The sequence below is a fragment of the Hydractinia symbiolongicarpus genome, chromosome 7 (genome assembly GCF_029227915.1).
Source record: "Hydractinia symbiolongicarpus strain clone_291-10 chromosome 7, HSymV2.1, whole genome shotgun sequence".
NCBI classification, from domain to species: Eukaryota; Metazoa; Cnidaria; class Hydrozoa; order Anthoathecata; family Hydractiniidae; genus Hydractinia; species Hydractinia symbiolongicarpus.
The window spans coordinates 20110934-20115627 of NC_079881.1; the positions used below are offsets into that span (position 1 = coordinate 20110934).

Consider the following 4694-nt stretch of genomic DNA (forward strand, 5'->3'; position numbering starts at 1 on the left):
AAAACAGCCAGGGGGCAATACATTCTATACGGCGTAGAATATTCTGCCCCCCCCCCCCCCCCTGTATATTACATGAAATGAAACTTTCACATATCCACTAATGGCTCAATATATTCCTCTAGTAGAGTACGTTAAATCCATACACAAGAAAAATTGTTTGTGCAATATGCTTAGAAAAACGACCAAAGGGGAAGTATATTCTGCGCGGGGAAGTATATTCTGCGCGGGGTAGAATATTCTGCCCCCGCCCCCTGTAAATTACATGAAGATGAAACTTTCCAATATCCACTGATGGCCCAAAATATTCCTCTAGTAGAGTACGTTCAATCCATACAGAAAAGAAATTGGTTGCGCAATATGCCTAGAAAACTGCCAGGGGGGGTCAGTATATTCTGCGCGGCGTAGAATATTCTGCCCCACACCCCCCCCCCCTGTAAATTACATGAAATGAAACTTTCACATATCCACCAATGGCTCAAAATGTTCCTCTACTAGAGTACGTTTAATCCATACACAAAAGAAATTATTTGTGCAATGTTCCTGGGAAAATAGCCAGGAGGGCTAGGTATTAAAAGTGGCGTAGAATATTCTGCCCCCTTAGGAGATTCTGCCCTCTCTGGGAATTACGGGAAGATAAAATATTCAGACATTCATTGATGACTTAAAATGTTAATCTGTTAAAAAAAGGTTAATCCATACACAGAAGGAATAATCTATCAAACGCGCCTGCAAAACCAGCCAGCACATTAGAATATTCTGCCCCCCTTATAGGTGTTTTTCAAATGAAAAAACAGAAAAAACAGTGGCGTTAAATTATAATTGGAAATTTCTTTTCCTTGTATATGTACATTGTTATTTTCATATTCGTAACCATAAAAACATTACCCAGTTTTAATTTCAGAAGCGGTGTTTTTGGAGGGTCGGCCAATTCTCCAAAAATTTGAATTCTTTGCTTTTCTTCAAATTCTGTTGTCTTTTTAACGAATTTGTCTGTTTTCCTCTTTTCTGTTGTTTTCTTTCTATTTATACAAAGAATAATTCAATAAGGGTGTTTTCTTATGCTGATGCTCTGTAGCATAAGGTATGTTAAACAAGGCATGCAAAAGTTGTAAAGAAACTAAAATACACTTTCCTCTACACTTAATTTATTTCAAAAGAAATCAGTCAAAAAAACCCTTAAGCTTAGAAAGGCTAAACTTCTCAGAATATCAAACCTTAAGAAATACATTTACAGCAAAAAAATTACATAAAAACATAGCTATTGAAGGTCCTTCATGACAAACTATAACTATAACTACATATCGTGCAAAAATGTCATTAATTAACCTTATGACTGGGGTATTTCGAACATACATGACATACACATAATAGACAGAAGTCAGGGGTAGCACAGACAAAGAGTATAGCACAGAAGAAAAAAATAAATGAGAAGAATAAAAATACGACTGCTGAGGTTAAAGAAATTGGTTTGTTGGGGTAAGTTAAAAATATGAAACTCATAATATTCATCATGTTTTCTTGTATTACACAATCACAATATGTTCATTTCCTAGATTCCATGGTAATCTTTTCATTGAAAACCTGATGGAATCAGTAAAAATACGTCAAAAGGCTGGAAAAGTCAATAAACAAATCCGTAATGTGGGCTCATGAGTAGAAGGTTGGAACATAAATGTTGACTAATTGTCAAAAATATGTATCAACTTCGTTACAATGTCCTTTTATAAATAGTTTGGAAATTTGCATTTTTTCTCTTGTATATATGGACAAGTTCATAAATATCAGACCATATTTTGATGATTTTTGGACATTGGTATAAGTTGTTTTAAGTTTATTAGAAAATGTTTATAAAGAATAAGTTAAAAAACCAATTTGATTTTAGACTTAGCATTATAGCCAGAAGTTCCTGAATATGAAATCCCTGTTTCATAACAGCAAATATTAACATAGTTATTAACGTTTGTTTCAGGAACAATAAATTGATAAAAAATTAAAAAGTGCAGAATTTTGAAATTGATAAAAAATGCTCTAAACTCCTTTTTTGACAAGTTATGTATTTTGCTTTGAATATGATGTTTTTAGGAACTTTCTGAGCAATTTTGCATATTTTTTTATTTCCAGGACACAAAAATGATAAAAATATAACACTCTAAAGCTACGAAATTGTTAGGTTTTATCAGCTTGTGACCACAAAACAAAAAGAGACATAACTATTTTTTGTAATTATTTTATATGAAAATACAGTTAACTGGAACAGTACTGAATATATATCATATATAAAGCAAAAAAGTGATAATATCTTAACAAATCTGAATCAGGATATTCTTCTTTGTAAATATATACTCCATTTCTAGTTATTCTGTTATCAAATCCTGTCCAGAAGCATTTCAACATAGTAAACATAGTACGGTAAACACACATAGTAAGCATTGTCAACCATATGTGGCAGTAACCATTTATACACTCAATACTCAATGAGTCTAACATAACAGTCTAAAACACTTAAAAAGGCAATAATAAAGTAGAGTTTGGCTATGTAAATTGTTAAGATTTTATCATTTTATTACCCCTAAAATTGTTTTTAGGCATTATTAAATAAGACTTGATATGATTTTAATGTTCTTTACAAAATACAGGACATTTATCTAATTGAAAAATGAGTATCATTGTGACATTTTCGTTTGTTAAAAATTTATCAGTAAATTGTTCAAATACTCTGATAAATTTGTGTCCTGATTTTTTTTTTAATAAACATACCAAAGAGTGCTTTAAAGAACAAGCGTACGCAGCATCCCTTAAAATTTTAGCAACCTAGGCGGATTTATAAACAAATTATGAGGAAATTTTGCTTTCTTGCTTTTTTGCAGTGTCCAAATCAGTGTCTGATATTTATGAACTTGTCCATATATAATATATATACTGATGGTGAAAGTAAACTACCTAAAAAATATTATTACACATCTTTATTTTATCTGGCAATGCGTTATAAAAGGGACAAGCAAACCCGTGGATTTTTCCACGGAACACCAACTAGTATATATATAATTGCTAATTGTGCTTCAACAAAGTAAAAAAGCATTAACTACCTGCAATTATATTCATCATAAAGTCTTGAATGCAAATAACATTTTAGCACATTCTTAAAGTTACGCGTTTCTTATAGACTTCTTTGAATGTTTAACGTCAAGTGGTATAAGTTTGTTAGCCTCAAAATTAATATTCTGCCTCAAATAGCTGCCTCAAATTGCACCGACTACAAAGTATATACTCCAACATAAAAGGGTTTAAAATTTGCAATTAAATTTTGGCTGTAAAGTATTGTTTTTTGCTTTTAAAATAATTTTGCTGTCCCTTAAAATTGATTTACATTAATATTAATTATATGTATATAATGTAACCTGGCAAATTACAGGTCTTTAGGACGGTGGACGGAAGGTGATTAAAGACGCATAACCGAAATAAATATAACCTTTAGTAAATAAGCCAGCACTTGTAGCATACGTGTAAGGCGTTTTTGCTAAGTTTTGGCGAACTTATACTACTTGTGTAAGATAAAGATGTACTCACTGGAGAAAGGTCTTTTTTGGCCCATTTCTTTCTATAGAAACATTTGTGAGGCTTTAAAACTATTATCTAGTGTACATTGATACCTTCTCCTTGATTTCATGTAAAGGTAACAATACCTTCATGCAAAGAAAGAGACTAAATGAGACCTATAGTTTCATCTAGCGCTTGCATCCTAGCATGCAATTGCTACAGCCCAAAAAGGCATAAAAATCTCATTTAAAAACATTTCTTACGGTAGTTCGTGACGATGATAGCTTTTCTGCAAAGTAATTTCTGGTCATGGCAATATTTAGACATCTCTGATAAAAAACAGACAACAAGGGTAGCTAGATCAGCTTGTGCAGCTAGCTGACCACAACCAAAACTTTTCCATTAACTGCCAGTCAACATTTTCGTTTCCTAAGAGAGTATGAATTTGGCTATTTTTAACTTTAAATACATCTTTGACTCCTTTTTTATACCAATTTGATTAATTCGTATTATAAAAAACCAAAGTCAGAGATTATTTTTGACATTCAACTAACCTTCCTTCGCTTCCTTGCCGAACTGCCTTGCCGGACAAATAGCTGCTACTAAAAGTAATTAGTCACAACTACGGGGGGGGCAGAATAATCTAGGGGGGCAGAATATTCTACTACACTAGCCATGTTGAAACCCTAGCAGTTTGACATGAACTATCGCACGCTTCAGTGCTGGCCAAAGCTATCAAAACTACACTTAGCCCTGGGTAATTTTAAAAAAAATGTGGTTTTGCCTTATGATTTTCAGATTTTTGCTGCTGATATCAGCATATTTTGGGCCTCGAGTGCCACACCTCCGTATATATAGGAGTTAATTATCTTTAACTTCAGAAGATAACCAGCTTCTTGTCTTCCTGGAAGTGTTTCTACTATACCGGATCGATTTTTGATCTGACATGTAAACATATATAGGATCGGTGTGTGTTGCTCCCTCCAGAAATTGAAGTTCTAAGGTTAATTTCTGCGTTAATTTTTTCGTGGAAAAACTGCGGAACGGAAAACATTTCGCGTAACATTTATGGCGATCATTATTCAATTAAAATTTGGCGCGGACAAAAACTATAAACATAAACAAATATGGTTTAAAAAGAAGAACTCTGATGTACT

At 32.8% G+C, this 4694-nt stretch overlaps 1 long non-coding RNA gene across 1 annotated transcript; it reads right to left on the reverse strand.

Annotated features, from left to right (window-relative positions):
- Positions 1 to 808: 808 nt before the first annotated feature.
- LOC130649177 (uncharacterized) lies at positions 809 to 4186 on the reverse strand. Its single transcript, XR_008983013.1, has 3 exons — positions 4092 to 4186; positions 3801 to 3966; positions 809 to 1019 (listed from the first exon to the last, which is right to left on the reverse strand). It is a non-coding gene; the product is annotated as an uncharacterized LOC130649177 (long non-coding RNA).
- Positions 4187 to 4694: the final 508 nt, after the last annotated feature.